Raw genomic sequence first — 20,053 nt, forward strand, 5'->3', positions numbered from 1 at the left:
ATCTGATACACGTTTAGTGCATATAAGCTTGATAGGGAATTTGAACATTACCTTTGGGAAATGGAAGGAAACAAATTACCCACAAGCACAATACCAGCAGAAAAAAAAAGAATGGAAACACACTTATTTTCTCATTATGGAAACTTAGACTTTGATTGTGTCAATTATTCCTTTCTTTTTCTAATCTAGCCCCTGCAGGCTCCACTGATTTTCAGTGCAGCGATTCTCCCTTCACAAACATGTTTCGCCCGACCTACAGTGAGAAACAAGCACTGACTGACCTGGGACAGGACGTCCCATGGAAATTTTAGCCATGAATACGCCACATGTCTTGGCACAGGATGCCCTGGTAAATCCAGCCATTAACCAAAATGTGCGTTTATTTAGCAACAGAGGTTACTGCTGCACTCGGTAGTGGATGTGAACACCGCAAACGCATTTCTCACCCCGTGCTCCCACCGCCGCTCACCGGCCGGGCAGAGAGCAAAGGAGAAACCTCTGGTGCAACTGTTCTGTATGCCTTTACCTGCAGCCCGGTCACATAAGACGGGAGAAGCGACCACTTATCTCGCTACCCCTGAGCTGATGAAGATGGATAAAAGGGGCTGAGCGGAGACGGCATCACCCAGCCTTCCCAGACACCACTGTACCCATACTCGACAATTTTTTCCTGTTGATTATTTAGTCTGAACTCCATGGTGGGAAACGAAGAGGACTTGTCTCTTTGAATCACAGAGATTAGGAACGATGCAGGGTGAGCAAAATTCATGCATTTCAGTTCCCTCAGGTCTGCACCTAGTACTATAGTCTAGCCAAAATAAATGTAGATATTAAAATATAAGCAATAACCCATTGCTTTCCAAGGCTGCCTTTTACTGACCATAACAGCTCATTTCCAGACAAGATGTGCTCCAGAACAATACTGGGGCAGTTCTCCACCTAGCCTACCTTCTCAGGGACAAAGATAAATTGCTTGGGAAGTAGCAGACAAAATCTTCTCCCTCTGGTTTAGCTTTTTTTTTTTTTTCTCTTAAATAAAAAAATACTTTTTTAGGTGATATTTATTTGCTGCTTTCCAAAGAGTTCTGTAGTAAATCACTGGCCACTGGAATTTGCATTTGATAAATAAAAGACACTGAAAAACACACTGCTCATAAATTTGGACTGACATATGCTGAAGGTTTCCAGTGCAAAGGGGAAGTGCTAGAAAAAAGAAATGAATTAATTGATTTTCATGATCAGAAGGGGAAATGAGCAGTACACTTTATTACACTGCTATTTGCCCAGCCCACCCTGGAAATCAGCTGTTTAATGCATGGCACATTTTTCTTTCTATTGATATGGCTAATGACCTTGTAATTTTTATTTATATATTTCGGTACCAAGGGTAAATACATTATCTGAGTGACAGATTTATTTCCTTCAAACGCCAGTGATCACGCAAACCTGAAAAAAAGGTACTAAACTGCAACATTAATGGAAACAGTTTAGCTCATCTGTAAATTCAACACAAACAGTTGTTTATCAGTGATAAATTCTCCCCAGATGAAATCCACAGGGGACTCAGACACCTGGCTTTGAAGAAAACACAACCAAAAAAGGCAGCAGCAGCCTCGGGGCCGGTAACGCTCTCCCCAGCAGGCGGGATCTCCGCTCCGCACTCAGCGTGAATTCCCACTGCGGTGTGACCGCCCCATCTGCAACCCTCTAGATCGCTTTACATTTACATTCACTCACTCCCTTCCCCTACCCCTCACCCCATTTTGCTCTTTAAAGAGGTAAAATCTGCTGAAGAGTAAGAAGGAAGGAAACAGCCAGGAAAACATAAAGGAAATTTTCCTTCCTAGGAAGATGCTAATTTACCCCAGATGACTTGTTTTTCCTGGGAATACGTAACTTCTTACACCAACGGGGAATGTTTCCCAGGGTAAGGATGGGATTTCCAATCCCAGAGAAGGAGAACTGGATGTCCAGCCCGTGGGGTGAGGAGGCAGTTAGATGATCATCGTGTATCACCAGGCGTACATCATCGCGCCACCATTTCTCCATATCCCAGACAAATGCCATGGCTGCTCAACTATGGGTCGTTTCTTCTCAGGCCAGACATGGGGTCCTGTTTCGCTTCATAGGATTAGTTGCTGTTCAACGGAGTGTGGACATGACTCTGTGTCCCAACCTCTTCCACCGCACTGCTAAGTACAGAGTGAAGCTCGTCCTCTCCCTTTCCAGCCCAATGATTACTTAATCTTACACAAAATGAAGGAGTTTCAGTAGACAACCAAGCATATGCACCCAAAACCAGTCAGGATCCCAGTGGTTAAGAGCAGTCATGTGAGATTTAGATGAAGACTCAAGACTTGTGTCTGAATCAAGAGGATGGGGAGGTTTAGCAGCGCCTTCTCCAGGCTGGACATGGAACTGAAAGACATGTGTGATTCAGAAAGCCATTGTCTGTGTGCCTCTAACTGCAAGAAGACTCTGAAATACAATGAAGGATGACAGGCCGAGGAAAATTTTACTATGTGAAACAGAAAAGAGAGAGTGTGCAGTCAGTGGCTGCCCCCAAAAGTGGTTGATTCTTCTCCTCTTTTAATCCTCAAAACTGTATTTAAGGACCCATTTTAACAGTAGCGAATAACTCATTTCTTTCCACATCTAACTGTGAAATTATTTCAGAAAAATAATTACATGCATCTATATAGCATTTATCAAGCAGAGTTCTTAAACTGCTCCCTTACTATGGGAAGCAAACTATTTCTACCTGAGCATAAAGTGATGCCCGCGTCCCTCTAAATTGACATGTTTCAAGCAATCGGGGGAAACCAACTTCCAGATCTACGACTCATCTTCTGGGATAATACCACATTTCCAACCCAAGTAAGTCCTCTCACACTGAGTTGCCAACATTAACTGTGTGTTTCAAAGGTCATTTACAGAGAACGTGGAATTTGAAGGGTCTCTCTGAGCTCCCTACAAGGGTGGACATCACTGAAAAGCCCACTCGGCTTTCTGTTCCCCCCATGGAGAGGCAAATCCCCGGCAGTAAATGCTGTTTCTGGCATCACAGCGTGCACTCATCAAACCCGTCTGGTGGGGCAGCAGCCCAGGCTCCACTGAAGGTGAGGGAGATGGAGGCTCCAAAGATGCCCTGGGCAGGCAGAGAGGTGGCTCCGCTGAGCAGCAGCACGGAGAAGCAAACGGGCTTCTGCTTCGCGTGCTCCTCGGCTCAGCGCAGCTGCTACAGCCCAGGGACTCGGCTTTGCCTCCGCCAGCGTCACGCTGTGCAACGCTTTAAGACATGATCAAGTAATTCCAAGAGACACTCAATTTATTTGCTAATTGTAGTTAATTTCTAATTTCAGTATTGCTCTTTAGGCTGCTATAAACAAAATTGATAGCAATATAAATGTTACCATCGCCGTGTTACCTTAGCATTTTTACTGCTAATTATCTCAATCAACTTTTCTATAAACAGACGTATTAAGTATTAAGAAGAACAAGTACCCACATCAGGGGTAAATTACAAACGGGATGATAATGTTTCATGGTTTGCGCTACAATGATTTACTGGCACTAATTATTAGCTATTCCTGCACACCTGAGATATGGCTGTCCTACAGAAAAGCGTTTACCATTTTTTGTACAGTAGTCAGTCAGACATCATATTCTATGCATCAAACTGAGATGAGACAGTGTCTTGTCCACCATGACCTAAACTGGGCATCACCAAAGTTCTCTGAATGCAGGTTGGGTACATGATTTTAAAAGGCTAATAAATTACTATGCTTTAACTCTTGCCAAAAAAGAAGTTTTGTGAGGAAATAATTTTTTCCCCACAAACACTTGTTGCCAAAGGTCCAACCTATCATTTTTAATAGGACTTTTGAAAAATATTGGTTTCCTAAAAAAGAAATATAAATTTAAATCCAGAAAATGTCTTAAAACAACTGTTTGGGGTTTTTTTTTGGATTAAATTATTACCATCCTAAAAAGGAAGTGCAGTTTCAAACAACAACAACAAAAAAAAAAACAAAAAAAAGAAACATAAAAGAAACCCAACACTTTTGACCAAAATCCAAGTATTTTGGGAACGAAGAAAGGAGGTGAGATGAAGTGAAATGTAAAATTCCATCAACCAAAGAGGTCAAACAACAAGCCCGGTCACCGCTGAAGCAGGACGCAGAGCTGGCTGCGCTGCGGGGCTAATCAATCCTTAAGTTATGGCAATATATATACAGAACATTGCTGACGTGGCCTCCAGCTCTGCAGGCGAGACCTATTCCCAATAGCATCATGCCCTGCTGAGTGAATGTCACAGCTCAAAAAACGTCACGGGATATAATACCGGGGCGTTTGGAGCAGGGCAGCCGCAGCTCCCGCGCTCGCACTGATCGCAGGGAGGGCTCCTCACGCTCCACGGGCTCTGTAAATGGAAACGCACCTCGCGTTACCTTCAGCTGCCCCGATTTTTGAAAATTCAAGTTTACTGGCTAATGAGGGAAATGATTCATGCCAAAAATGGCAATGAAATTCCAGTATTTTGTGGCCATTCTCACGCCTGCTTTTAGGAGTGTCAGGAGGAGGTGGTGCCTGCAATCTACAAGTAACTAATACTAGAGATTATTCATTGTTTCGGTCAAAAAAGACAAACATATAGCTTCACGAGTTTATGTATATCATTATTTTGAACGCTAAGCCAACTGTACATGGTATTTAATTTGGTACAAATTATCTCAGTAAAAGGAAAATCAGTAGGTAAAAATAAAAAGGCAGTTTGTGGAGGCACAGCTGAGACGACAGTTAACTCTCTTAACTTATAAAACTTAAGACTGGAAAGAAAGATCGTGATCCTTGAGAACTTAGTGTCCTGCTGTGAATTTTGCAGTTTAAACACCCTGGTGCTGAGTGAGAGAGAAAAATAAAAGCTTCAAACTCTCTTTTGCAACTATTTTTTCCATCAAATACACCTTTGATTCAAGCAGCTGGAGGGATGAGGTATCCAAGAACATGTAATAGTAGAACGAGGACTTCAGGGGGTCTGTGGGGATTTGTTTCCAAGCAATTACCCTTTGCTAACAGTTTCAGAGCCTCTTTCAATGGACACCTCGGTTGCACCCGTTGGTGTGGACACTGCAAGTTTACAGACGCCAAGGCAACTCCAGCACAGAGGGAATCAGGCATGTACACCACACCGTCTCCACCTCCTTTACAACCGCCTGAGTAAACATTGGCTCACTTTCCCAAGTGAGTTGGGATTAGTCCCACTCTCTAATAATATAGAAAATCAAGCGATTAATGAAATTTGCAATAATTTGAGACTTTGAGCCCTTTTTCCATAGCTAGCGAGGTCTCTGGAGGTGGCGCCAGAAAGGATTTGCAATTGCGTTGTAGCAGCTTTGTGCTTTATCTGCTTCCAAGAACTTTTGGCCCTTTCAGTGGTCCTTTGCTGAAAGAAATAATCACTGTCTACATCTTCCAGCAGTAAGAAAACGGAAAGAATCAGCTTTAAAACATGCACGTGGCAGCAGGGTCCCCTCAATTCTCACTTGCCCAGTGGGACATGTCACCTGGCGTTTCTGCAATGGCTCCTGCCAGAGGCAGCGCTTCAGAGGGGGATGTTGAGCACACCCTGAAACAAAACCCGTATGGTAGAACGGGACTCTGAAGTTTTATAAAAACAGTTCTGAACTCCACCTGAGCAGCACTTCACAGAAGTAGTCCTTCAGCTCTTCTTTTCTGTGTGAAGGTAACAGAAGAGACGGAGGAGATTTAAAGCAGCTCAGATACCTGTTTTATCATATCCCAGCGTGGGAATTCTTAAAAGCCAGGGATCTCAGGTTTTCTTCAATTCTCAAAGCAAAGCCTACCAAAGACGGATGTCTTCCAGACTACCCACACACACCTACGGCCGGACTGGAAAAGATTTTCCCATCATGAAAGAACTTCCACATGTTTCAGAAATTTTCCTGACCTAAATTGTCAAGAATAACATCAATCATCTTAACTGTTTTCACTAGTTGAAACATGGGCTCTTCCTTACCCCCAAAAACTACCCCCAAAATGTTTTTCTTAAACCGAACCACTAATGATTTTCAGAAGATCTGTTTGGTGTTAAAAGCTTTTTTAACATAAGCATATTTCGATCTGAAAGGTCAGTTTTAAACTGAAAGCCCCAAACTTTGTTGCAAAAATAGCAAAACACAATCTAGTGACAACATTAAAAAGAGGCCTTTGTTTTCATTTAGAAATGTTGTCAAAGCACAGCCCTTTCCACATAATTATTTTTGTTTTAATTTGTCAGCTGGAAAAACCTCAAAAACCTGCCCATCAAACTTGAAGGAGGCCAGTGGGCTCCCAGCCCTTCTCACACTGCACATGGCCCGGAGAGAAAGACGCCTTAAATCACTGTGACAGACCATCCAAATGAGGGGATCTGACAGAATGATTAAGTTATGGTTCCTCAAGGTGAAAAAAGTCTAAGTACTTTCTGGCAAAAGTTGCAATATCTGAAGGGCAGGAGGACACGCAACGCAGGTAGTAAATTCACAACAGCAGGTACCGCCGGGCCCAGCTCAGCTCCTTTAACGCTGCTGCGTCAAATAAAATCCATGCGTACAGCAGAGTCGCAGTAAAATTCCTACTCTGATGAAGTCAAACAGAAAGATAACTCTTAAAAACACGCACAGAAAGAGGATGCTGTAGTTTTGGCCTTTCTTTCCAGTCAGCCACGAACTGATAAAGTCTAAAGCAGAAGGGATTCTTCAAAGTAAATTTGAACCATGCCAATAAGATGTTTTTCCACGTGAAACATGGGAGCTCTCTAGTTATCCTCCAGTCCTTAACAGATGCGGCAATTCTTCTAGTGCCCACTCTAGAAACAAAAGATCAGCATGAACATAGCGCACTTACGGTTCTTGCATCTCTGATATTGACAATTCACATAGCTCACTGAAAACTGATTTTTCAAAGTAATTTACAGCCTGACATTTTCTTTTTTTCTAATGGAATTTTATGGATATTCTTTCTTCCATGTATTCTCAGTGCTGACTAGAGAGTCATATTTAATCAGACGGGATGGATAAAGTGCTCTCTCTCTCTCTGTTTTTCACCTCAGATAGGAAGCTGTTAGAAACGAGGGAGCTGTCATAATCACACACGTCACATGCAAAAATTAATCATGTGGTCTCGTTTTGTTCATCAACTACATTTTTATCATCATCATTAAAGACAGCCATAATTATGGTTTAAAAAAGTTCCAACTCTCATTTCTCAAAATAGGCTGTGCTATTTAATGGTGCATTTATAGAGCAAAAATCTTTCCACAGTAGGACAAAACAGCTTACACTAGAGAGACTTTTAGCTGCTAAAAAAAGAATTGAAAAAAGGAGGAAATCGCATCTCAAGATCCACAAATTATTTTGTCAAAGATTTCAGGATAAACTTCTCACCAGTGCTTGCAAATTACAGGACCCAAAAGGGTCCCTGCTTGACTGATGATGACATTGTCTCTATTGCAGTCTCTGCCTTTTTGGTTTCAACTCCTGCCAACAGCCGTTTATAGATAATCTGCTAATAGCAGATATATAGGGAGTGTGACAAAATCTCACGCATAAAAGCTAATTCTGTCACTAGGACAGTCTTATTAACACGTGTAAACACCGAGCCCCTCACTGCTCTCACCGCCCTGTAAGGCTGGGAACACGCAGAAGCATTTGTGGACTACTGATTTTGAGAGGCTGAATTTCACTTTTGGTCTCCTCATGTTTTTTTTTTTTTTTCACACAACATGGACTTCATTTGAAGACAGAAGCATAGATATGGAGGACAGAGCAGATGCAGTCGTAAGAGTCTTTAGTATATGTTTGGAACTAGTATTACCTCTTTATATTGATTATTATTCTTATTATTTCAGTTGTCCCAATGATGAATAATTGGAAGCCAGCTGCTTTTCCAAAAACTATTACTATACATTTCAAGGGTGCGTTATTAGATCCTCTTGCAGAGTCATCTGCTGTGAAGTTTCATGGCAGATTCAAAAGGGGCATCTTTTCTTTATAGGAAGGGAAAAAAAATATTTCATACATACTTGATTAGCCTTTAAAATTTGTTAGAATTGATTGGAGATTGACCTCTTAGTTTTGTTCCCTTGGGGTTTTTGAATATGTACAGATGAATTGCTTTCTGAGAAAAAAAGGCAGCGGGACCGTAATGTTATTGCAATGAGACACTCCACTGATGCACATTTTTTAAATTTCTCTGGTAGCAAATTTAGAGGTTGTCCTTCATATATTTCTTAGAGGTTACACAGAATCTCAAGCCAGCTAAGATCCCAGATGTGACAATAGTGAGAAGATAAAACCCTTCTGCTAACCCTCTTGCAGAAGAAAATAGATAAGCATGAAGAAATTGAAACACGGTCTAGAGAAACTCTCACTTAGCAACTGCTCTCATGCTGTAAAGATAAACTTTGTGTGTAAAGAACTAAGTCTGATAAATTAATAGACTAGCTGGTTATGGGAAGGAGAAGATAGGACTTAAAATGATATTATAAATGTCCCATATACTTTAACCACTAATCTGATCTCCATAAACTCATAGTTTGCACATTTTTTTACAAAGGATATTGCAACTTTGAAAAAAAAGCACGTCTAGGGAAGAAGCTGATGATTTTACGTGTGAAGTAGAATTCCCTTCTGCAAGGAGAATTCCAGACTCTCTGAAATGTCTTGCTGATGGGGGATGGAAACTGCAAAAAACCTTTAGAGAAACAACGGCCGACTGCTACCGCACATGCTAGCTGCATATGCAACGTTGTGTAGGCCACACTTTATATACAGATTTAAAAACATGCGTTGAATAGGATGGCAAAGACTAAAATAGCATCCCAAACCAAGGTGGTTCAGCAATTCCTGTTTGCCACTAGGAAAGTGCATCTGTAACTGCAGTAATACTGGTCCAAGACCACCTGCTCTGGTAGGACTGTTTCCTGAGGAGCTGGTGAGAAGGCTTCACAATCAAGCAGAGCATGGCAGGAGTCAAGGATGAGCCCAAGATGATGGCAAAGTGCAGCCAGGTCTGTACTGAAAGAAACATGAGGAGAGCTTAACAAAGATACCAGACTACCATCACTGGGCTCTGGAGCCTGCTCCTCTTTCCCGGTCCCAAGCTCCTAGGACTCACATGGCTGCAAAGCAGAGCGTGCTTCTGGCAATCACGGTATCTACCCTCGCCAGCAGAAGTTCCCTGGATGCCTGCCTGCTCTGGGGTAGCTGCCTGAGAGAGGCACCAGGAGAATTATCCAGAGACTCCACTGATCCTGACTGATCCAGCTGCAGCAGTGTACCACATGCCACACCGGGGACACCCTTCTGCTGAAGGCATGATCTCTGTCACATGTCCCTCAGGTGGAAAAGGATGGGGCACATTATCTATGAGTCCCAGAAAGCACTTAGGGAGCAGAATTTTGGGAGATGGCAACTTAACAGGTAATAACAAAGCAGGCAACCTCGCAGGCATGGTCTACAGCAAACGTTGGTAGGTTCTGTATTGCTGACCTTAGGTGCAGATAAACAGTTTATCTACATCAACATCATTGCTTCAGGATGGCATTAGGGTCTGACAAGAGAGGAAGCATTGAGGAATGGGAATAGGGAGAATGGACAGCTTCTCTAAGGGCAAGTTTTTAATTTTCAAAGACATGTTTTTCTTAGCAAACGGATGAACGTTGGCACCTCAGAACACTCCAGGAGATGTTAACAGCTCCTATCACGTAAACGGCAGTCATAGAAAAAAGATTGCTTTGAGGCATACCCTCAAACTTCATAGACTAGAGATAGCAACTCTACTTCCTCTAAATTCTCCTCAAGTCTGAAAGAGGCTGAAGATATCTTCTCCTGGTCTAGTACCAGATATGTTGGTTTTTGCAAGCCCCAATATTTTTTCCTTGTATAAAGTAAATGTAATTTGGTATCTCTAATTTAGTTGGGTAATTGTCCCAGGCAGATGCTCCTCATAACATATTCTACATTTGGTAAGAATAATTTTCTGCCTTCTTACAAATTTACTCCACTTTTTGCCAAATCAATATAACCGCTGTCAGTCATTTCTACAAATCTGTCAGCACAGACAATGTTTGTACTGTAACTGTTAAAATTCAACAAACAGGCCTTGGAAAAATACGATCCACATGGGATACATGAAACGGCATTAAAGACCAGCCCGTCCTTATTCCTCACTTCTCAGTCATGTGATTGCTTTAGGTTGTTTGTTCTCACTTATCCCAAAAGACCATAAAGAAAATCTCCCTCTAAATTCAAGTCTCAGCAAGGGATAAAGACATGCGTGCATTAAGCTTACATCAGAAAATCTGCAGCTAAGCTCCTGCAGCATTTAAGTTCTTAGGCAAATGCCTGTTTTGCCAGACTCTGAGCTTTGCTAACCTGCACCAGACCACCAAATAATGCTGACCAGCCAATTCAGAAGCTTCTCCTGAAACACAAGAACCAGTATACTAACTGCCACAGTTCAGTGCTCATTGGACACTACTTAAAAGAGGCTCAAGCCTAGATCAGCAGAGCACAGGAGCAGTCCAAACCAGGTGGAAGCACAGTGTCAGATGCCAGGAGAAGATCAGCAAGAATACTGAAGGTCAGAGTAGGGATGCCTTGCTTGACATGTGTAGGTGTTCACATGGCACTTCCATAAAAGTCCCTTGAAGAGTACAACACTAATGCACAGAGAGCAGAATTGGGGCACTTTCTAAATCACTTATAAAATAACTTCATTGACTGCACTTGTCATTGCTGTCTCAATTTCCACTAATATGTCAAGATCAGGATATTTCTCAATCATTCAACTACTCGATCACTGCCTGAACAAGCTGAGAGGCATTTGATCTATTAACCATGTTGATATTTGTAGTATGGCTTTCTAAACCTTTGACTTCTTATTGGAAAGTCTTACCTAAAAATAGTATCTAGCACTTAGTCGTTATATGCCTTTGGCCCATGAGTAGTTTCATTCCATTGAGGTTTACAAGGCTCTGCATTAACAAAAATCAGCCCTTCAGATAATGTAGCAGGGCACTGTGCTTTTGATCCGAGGCTAATTCCACCCTTGCCCTAGCCAGGGCTGTCACCTATGGACACTGTTCGTAACGCGACAGCTCCTTCAGAAATCAACTTCTCTTCAAGAAACTCATCTCCTCAGTGAGAAAAAAAGTGGTGAGTACGGAGGACCAGATTTGGTTAAAACCCATCACATGAACTAGTTTAAACACATCGCTGAGGTAGAGCTAAAGCCAAAGATTGTCGTATTTCGATGGGGTTTGTGTTTACCTAGTCTAGGTTCAGGTTTGGGATTTGGATCTGTGGTCAAAGGAGGACAGTATTTGAGCTTTTGAGGGGAAGAGTTGTTTTATGTTTCAAACCCCTTCCCATTTTAATTTGGTATCTCAGGTAAACAGGGATTATTTCCTCTAACTATATTAAAGGAAAAATTGGACCTCCAACCCAGCAGCAAAATTAAAAGCCTTTGTCAAAGCCGTGTCCTAGAATTAAACACCCACACCAGAAACCTCTGGGGTTGGTCTACTTATAACACCAAATTTCAAGTTTAAACTTTCTGAATTCAGAAAGAAAACAAGAGAAAAAAAAAAATGATACAGCATGTGGCAGCTGAATTACACAATCACAGAACAGCTGAAGTTGGAAGGGATCTCTGGAGGTCATCTGGTCCACCCCTCCTGCTTAAGCAGGGCCACCTAGACCCAGTTGCCCTGGACCACATCCCAGCGATTTTTTAATGTCTCCAACGATGGAGACTCCACAACCTCTCAACATTGCCTCAACAGTTTGATTACAATTAACTGTTCAAAATGGCAAATGAGATGGTTTTCACAGGATTTTGGGCACCTATCCTAGTCTGCCTGGCAGATAAACTACTTCTAACTTTGCAGAAAGGGCAGGCAGCAAGTGTGTAGCTCAAGGGCACCTTTTATAACAGGCAGGCAAACACATTAGCCTAAAACTATGCAGCACCTCTAATAGCATCTCCCTTCAATTGTTACCTAAGCTAAGCCAGGATGAAAGTAAAAGGCAAAAGTTGTTCTATTTTTCCCCAGAGTGAGTTATCAGCTTTCTTGTGTAATGCCATTAGTTCACACTTTCAGTCTTTTGCTAAAAAAATAATACTTACTGCGTGTTCAACCTTCAGTAAGAAGGCTGAAAAATGATAAAATGCGTCCTGGCATTTTAGCTGAGACCAGAGGGAGGAAGAAGAGAGTGGAATTTACTGATGCTTCCATTAGAATAAAGTCATTCTTGAATAAGAAAATATTGAAAGAGACTGTCTAATGAAGTGATCACAAAGGGTCTTTTCAAGGGACCCTAAGTGGAGTCATCCTCATTTGTTTTCTCTTTCCACAGCGGCCCCTTAAATGATCTTTGCATATTGTCTGCACTAAATCTGCAGGGTTGCTATTTCATTTTAAAGAAAAAAGCTTTTAGGCTGCAAGGGATTCATTCAGTGAGAGCTATTATGCTTATTGTGACTCTGCTGCAGAGCCAAGGGATTTACTATATGCTCATTAGATCCTGCTTTGTTCCAAAACAATCTTTTACAATGCAAATTTTAGCTTGCCGATCTACTTAAAGTAACACTTTCAAAAAAAGGCTATTAAAGTAAAAGCTTCTTCTAATGTGGAAACACTACAAACTCAGATTAATTACTAATATTTTAGACCATGAAGACATCTGGTGTCTCAGCATGCATTCATCTCTGAACATGGTTAGGAGAAGTTGCAAGGACTCGGTGTTGTGGGTCCAAAGCAATACCATGGGACAGTCCCAGAGCCACGTTATAAAGCCATCCTTGATGAGGCACACGTGTCAGTCAGCTTCTTGGCGGCTGACGTACAAAAGACTTGATTTGCAGAAGCACTAGCACCTGAAGCATCTCGGCAGCGAAGAAGCCTCACCAGCAAAGATGTTCATTCACCAAGACCTCTAAGGAAGCTACATGAGAGGAGAGGTGTGAGTTCTCCACACCCCTCCTACATAACCATCTCGGGGGCAGTGCCGACATAAAAAAAGAAAGCAAGCGAGGCAAATGGAGCTGGAAAAAATGGCAGAAGTGAGCAGAAACTATTCACTGAGTTCTGGCGCTGGGTGTGCAGCACTCGGGGAGCTGCGACAGTGTACATCTCTCGGGAATGCTTTTTAAATTCACGTTTGGCAGCTGTGACCTGCAGAGGTATTGATGGTGCGGGGTGCGCTCTTGTTTTTAAAGCATCAATTCTGTCTTGTTCCTCCTCTATGACCTTCCCAAGGGAGCGGTTGTACGAACACAGAACGATGAATATTATCATCCAGGAGATATACCTGATAGCTCATTCTTAATAGTTCTATAAATCTCACTAAGTCTTAGTGCTTTAAGTGTACAGCAGAGATAATACTGCTGTAAGGGATAGCGTGAACCCATCTCTCATAAGTACCGAAACCAGCCAGTCTAGTGACACTCTATTAAAGCATTCTCTCTTGTACTCTGATTAGCTGGCTGGAGGTAGAATTTATACTGAAAAACGATCTCTAGGAGGATAATTAATAAAACATCAGAGGTGAGCAATATGAAAAAAATAGTTTGCCAGCAGAAGTACTAACAAATCATTATAGTAATTCCAGACATCCTTTCCCACACACCCATTCTAAATCAGATCAGCAAACTAAACAAACAATTTATATTAAAAACCCCACAAATCATCACCTGCTTATACTGGACAAGTTCACCAGGTGGGAACAAGCACCTGCTCGCTAAACCAACACATGATTATTGAATTCAGATGGCCTCCCGTTTTACACAATGAGTGCCAAATATTTAATAAACAGAAGATGCAGATGTGTGTGAGCATGGCTTTCACCGGGAATGCTTATTTACTTCAGATGACAAACCCATTATTAAGATTCTCCTCTAGGGAAAACAAAACCAGTGCTGTAGGAAGGTGCTGAAGGTTGCACAAACAACTGGAATAAGCTATGTGAAACATCTCTCTCAAGCCTGAAAAACACACCTCTGACTACACTGCCCTCTCGCCCAGGCACCGCTACCCGGGGCAGCTACCTGAGCTGCAAGAAGAATATGGGAAAAAAAATGCAAAAAACCCTCCAGTGAGTCTGTTACAGCATGTTTTGACTTCACCTTTCTGACTAAAGGACAGTACATGTCTGGAAAGATTTTTGGATACCTTAGAGGAAACGCACAAAGGCAGAGAAGAGCAACTTTAACAGAAGAAAGTGCTATTATGTCCCAGTCATTCAATCTTCTTAAATGCTTTATTGCTACTATTAATGGACAGATAATAACATTAATCATAGGCTGTGACGTGACTGACAAACTAAGCGATTTTATATGAGCAGAGCGCTTAGTACGTCACCTAAAGAGCTGGTAAAGGCATGTGATTTGGGTGAAACACAAAAGAAAAAGGCTGTTTGTGATTTTGACAGAAAGCTCCCTAAAGCATCTCCAAATCCTAGGACTGCAAAGTAGGTTGTCACATTTGTAGATTTGTTGCTTCTCCAGGGAAATTTGAAGCGAGGTGTATCACCAGACACAGCCTTGCACTGGCTCTTTGCACTGCAATTTTTTCAGGACCAGTTATTCCCAGTTACAAAGATTCAGACTAAGGCTTGCTTTAGTTGACAAATTCATTGGTTTGGAGCATTTCTTAAATTTTTTTTGTGTTATTATGCTGTTGTATAATAAAAACAACAGAAACGCATTGATGGTGACATATAAAAGAGTTTTCTAGGCACGTTTTTATTCTCTAAACTGGATAGGACACATTCCATCTAGCATAAGAATGTGAAAATACACATACACATTTGGCAGCATTTTCCCCAAGAGCTAAAAGTGTCTTCACAATTGAACACTGTAAATATTGGCTTCAGCTTATTGGGAAGATAGTGTCCTGTATTATTGAAGTGCTGAGCAAATAAGGGATGTTCCTTGTTTGCAACAGATTTCTAGAAGTTAAATATATATAGATACAGATAAGATTTCCAATTGAACCAAAAATGTGCACGGCATGTCAAGGTGTTTGACAACTCAAAATATGGAAAGAAAGTTCATTTCAGATCAAGCACAATATTTTGTTTCAACAACATCTGAAAGTACCCCTTTTTGAGAATGTAATTTAATGGATTCTCCTTTCTCAACAGATGAATTTAGATTTTTTTTTTTTCAAAATCCGTATTCTTTTTTAAAAAAAAATTTGGAAAATTACTGTCCCATTATAGACAAAAAGATCATTAGTTGATTAAAAGAAAATATTGACTTCTGCCTTTTTATGGCCTTCTTAATTAAGGCATTCATCATCATTCTTCATGCCTAGTCTGGGAACCTACACACCAAATTTCTGCTGTGAGCAAATTTTTAAAAACCCTTCCCTTAGAGACAGTCTGGAAAATAAACTATGCAGAAGAAAGCCCCGTGCTCTGAGCCAAGTCCATGTTTCTCCACCTTGGACTTACCACTTTGTGCTAAGCCGAAGAGAAAGGTAATCTACAGCTAATAGAATTTCACCTAAATTCATCTCTTGTTCTGCTTCCCTGTGTCAGACAGCCGCATGCTGAACCACGTGGTGACATCTATCACGCTGGGAATCAGTAGCAGCTCTGTCCCTGCCCTTGGAGACAACTGTAAGACAGAGCTCAGCAGAGGTTAGAAATGTTTTTGTATCATCCTTCCTTGCTCTTATCCAAGGACTTTCGTCCTGACACCTGACAGTGATTTGCGGACACCCACTGTGAGCAGGGAGCACCGTATCCCAGGTTCATAAGCTAGGAAATGAGAATGGATGTTGTTCTTGCCACCTCTCGATGACTCTGTTCTTATAAAACTCATTGCCTCCGTGAGTTTCTTAGCATAGAAAGGGTTAGAGCAACTAAGGTATGTTAGATGAGGATTTCAGAGAATACTTAGACAACATGCTCATCCCACCCCCTCAATCCTGCCCTTATTTACCATTCCCTGGCCCACCGCAGAATTTGGCCCCTCTGCGTTTCACACGCTACTAGACGTTGAAAAGGGTTACAGTGCAAACGTGTACTCTCAAACATGGCACCGCTTGACTTGTGTCTAACGGAGCAAGCCAGAGCCAGTTATATATAGTACAGCCAGGAAGCACAGGTATCAGCACAAAACCGACCTCAAAAGGATGTCAGACATGACCAGAAAAGTACTGCATTAGGAAAAATACAGAATTTACTTAATGACCTATAGCATTTTATGTTCCCAAACAGTTGCTATAGTTTTACTCCAAAAGATACACTTCAACTACAGCTTCCTAAAATAAATGAATAAAAACAACCCCTCTGTTACTCCAGTAATTTTTTATTTCTGGAGAATGGTAGTAGTCATTAAATACTACTTTACTTCATTAAAGTCTGAATTTTCAAGAACTGAAAGGGACAGTGCCACAGGATTAAGCAATTCTTTCAGCACATGGCTGGTGTGTTTTATCCCTGCTGGGTCACAAGTGCTCTTCATTTACGGAGCTCCAGGTTTTATCTAACTATTTATTTGTGGAGCCTTTGTTGTAAACATTGTGGGCTGCCAAAAGAAATCATCAAGAGTCTTTCCTACTTTTCTTTTTCAATCTAAATACAATTCTCTGGTAAAAAACCTTTTCTGGTAAAATGGGATGGATGATAAAAAAACAATTACAGGGGCTGCATTGCTTTGCCTATCATCCATAAGGAAATTTGAAAAAAAAAATATAGCTCTACATCATTTTTATGAAGGCACTTTTCTGGACTTTCAGTTCATTTAATTTTGCCCTGGAGCATCTTCGCTGTGAGTAACATGGAATGCAATCCACTTGTCTGTCCCATTGCCTCTAAATAATCTCTTTCCATCTTCTCTCAGAGCTGGGCTGTCACGGGCAGCGTAATACCTCTACAGAGATGAAATAAGACAAAAGCAATAACCACAGTCAAGGCCCCCAGCGATTTCTTCACTACCTCTAACTACAGTGTCCACTGTATCAAAATCCTGCCTTGTTGCCCTGTGTCAATGTTTACACGCTCTGCTGCTTCTACCACTCGCATTTTCCGAGGAATTCCAGCCTTATCATCTGCTTTGTCAGGTGACGGCAACAACTGTTTCCTTTCCCCGCTTCTCCTGTCACTGTCACCTTCTGCCAACCAACTCTGGTCACAGCCTCGGCTCTACAACTGAATTTTGCTGAGCAATTCCATTGTCATATATGAAGGACGCCCTGTTTAAAAAATGATTCAAGCACCCTGTACTGCTGCAGGAGAGAGGGCTTTGTGGCTGCTTGTGTCCCATCGCTGGGACCGAGCTGCAGGTTACGTGGTTTGTTTCGTCTGGGCCAGGTGAAGACCTTATCCCAGAGGGGTTTGTGCCCGTCCTGGTTCATTCCCTCTGTCCTCCATATTCCCCCATGCCCCAAAGATTACCGCTGCTTGAGCTGGTCATGCAAATGCCCTGCAATCTGGATAAATTACATTTCAAAGTGAGAGAGTCTAGTTTAAGCACTTAATAATAGGAGCTGCGGCCCTGTATCATCTTGAGAGATTTGGGAAGACTAAGTATGCAGCTGAGGTTTTAAAGGAATGGTAATCTCAGTTTCAGGATGAAGACAAAGAGAAGGCAGTACATTTTTACCTAGCTTTGCTGGAAATAAAATGCCTGACTGTAATTTATGTTGGCACAGACCTGTTAAAGGGTGAATTTCAGTTTTTTGAAAGAAGAGTACTGTGGCTGTTAATGTGACAGCAGTTAGGGAAGCTTCCAGTCACATCCGCATGCTACACATGCACATATTAGAATACCAGAAGCATTTTAGAGACCCTCTGAAAGATGGACATGGACAGAAAGAAATATTTCCTCCCATCTGCCATAGAACAAAAATTGAATATAGGGAAATAAAATGTCTCATTCAAAGTCACATCAGAACCTATAGCAGAGACAAAAATGCACTCACATTTTCTAAATTTTTGGGCTAGTGCCGTAGCTGAAAGATTATCCTAATGCAACCAGCTGCGGTCAGTCTATGGGCTCTGCACAGAACAGGCAGAGAGTTTTTACTCACTAGCAGATCTCTGCAGGATTTCTGGCCAGGGAACATCAGTTCCACTCAGTATTTTAAGATTTGAGTTCAATCCATTTTTTTTCACCTTTATTATTTAGAAGAGAGATCCCCCTTGGTGCTTTGACAGGACTCAGGAGCAGAGGAACTCTGGCAGCCCCAGGACGTATGAGCAAGGACAGTGCCCTGGCGGGGACACAGCATCTCCACCAGCTGTCCCGGGGGGTCCCTGGGCTCCCCAGAGCCACGCACAGGCGGGCTGCCAGGGAACGGGACCTAGCGAGAGACCAGGCACATTCAGAGAAGCCGAATCAAATAAATAGTCTGTGTGGAATAAGATGAATGTAATGAATCATTGCCTTCCAATTAAGAAATACCCTCTTAATTTTTTTCCCCCCGTGTAGTTTAACTGGGATCCTCCTTCCTGATTAGAATCAGTGATTACTGACGGTCCCCAGAAAACAGGCTAATAAATGCACATTCATACAAGTTAAGAGATTATAAAGACATTCTTAAAGATGTCTAAATACTGTCTCCACTATCTGCAACGACTCATGTCGAAATGCCTTGGGGAGGGCTCGGTAGCACCCTCTGCTCCCGTGGGAGAACGTGTCACACACATTCAATGTCCACCCGCACTCAGGCGCGCAGGCAGGCGGCACAGCCCAGCGCAGCCCGAGATCACCAGAACCTCCGCAGGTAAGCCTGTCCCATCCCGGCACTTGTCAGAGCATTCGAACTTCAGGTGGAGCAAAGTTTGTGCAAAGGGACCAAGAAAAAGTACTGCTCGTCCTCTGACAAATTAACTGGATCTCAGTAGTGTTCCTTCTAAATAGCGCAAGTGTGTTTTTCCATCTCAAAAATGTGCCATACAATGAGACTTAAGAAGCCCAAGCGATTTTGTGAGAGAAGTCCAAGAGACAGTTTGATAACTAGCTGCACGGGAAGAAATTCCTGATCCTAGTTCTTTAATGTAGCAGAAAAAGACCTAATGAAATCTAATAATTGGTAGCTAATGCTAGAGAAATTCTGACTTCAGAGTAAATTGTTTTTTTTTTAAACAACAAAGATAATTAAACATTGAAAAGCTTACTGGCTTACTGTGGCAAATTCTCTAATACTTTAAGTTTTTTTTTTGCAGCGAGGCTGGGCATCTGCTAAAACCTACCAAAAAAACTCAAATGGAAATTATGGGTCTGTCTATGTAAGGTGCTGGGTCAGGAACTAATTCCTCCATTAGCCAGTTTAATTAAAGAACCTGCTAGAAGTTGGGGGATCTAACCTGGCATATCAAATTTACAAAGTATTGTGGAGGAAGAAAATACCATGGCTCAAAAGAAAGCCTGACAATTGGTAAACTCTCCTTCTCCAATTTTTATAAATTATATACAACTTTTCTGTATTAAAAATTAATCAGGCAAGCTTCCTAGACTGAGCGCAATCCAGCCTAATGATCCTTTGATGCAGAATTAGAATTTCTTCACACAATATTTTTTTCCTTAAGTTGCTCACGCTATGATTATTTTAACTACAGGGCAGGAGATACAGGTGGAGATTAACAACTCCTTCACAAGGGGAAAAAACAATGCATACATAGTGCATCACTTTCTGGCAACCCAAGACACAATAGAACAACATCTTCCTCTGCTTATAACCATTAAGGATGTGCAGTAAACCAGAAGTCATCAAGCAGAACAAACTTAATGCTCTTGAGAGTGGTACAGTCACGGTTTTATATTAATAAACTCAAGAGTAGGCAGCAAGCAACAGCTCCTGCTAAATAGGCACCATGGCCAGAACTGAGCACGCTATGTGACAACACCTCAGAAGCAAATCTTTGGTAAATGCCTTCCTCGAATAGGAAGGGAAAATTTTATTTTTAAGCTAGCCCTTGAGGACAGTCATCATATGGTGCTATGTTGGGGGGTGTGTGTGTGTGGAAAGAGT

At 41.8% G+C, this 20,053-nt stretch overlaps 1 protein-coding gene across 1 annotated transcript in view; it reads right to left on the bottom strand.

The window, feature by feature from the left end:
• Nucleotides 1–20,053, bottom strand: part of GALNT9 (polypeptide N-acetylgalactosaminyltransferase 9) — a 155,486-nt gene that overhangs the window by 16,584 nt on the left and 118,849 nt on the right. The window lies entirely within an intron of this gene.

This window comes from Charadrius vociferus, unplaced genomic scaffold (assembly GCF_000708025.1).
Source record: "Charadrius vociferus isolate BGI_N301 unplaced genomic scaffold, ASM70802v2 scaffold326, whole genome shotgun sequence".
NCBI classification, from domain to species: domain Eukaryota; kingdom Metazoa; phylum Chordata; class Aves; order Charadriiformes; family Charadriidae; genus Charadrius; species Charadrius vociferus.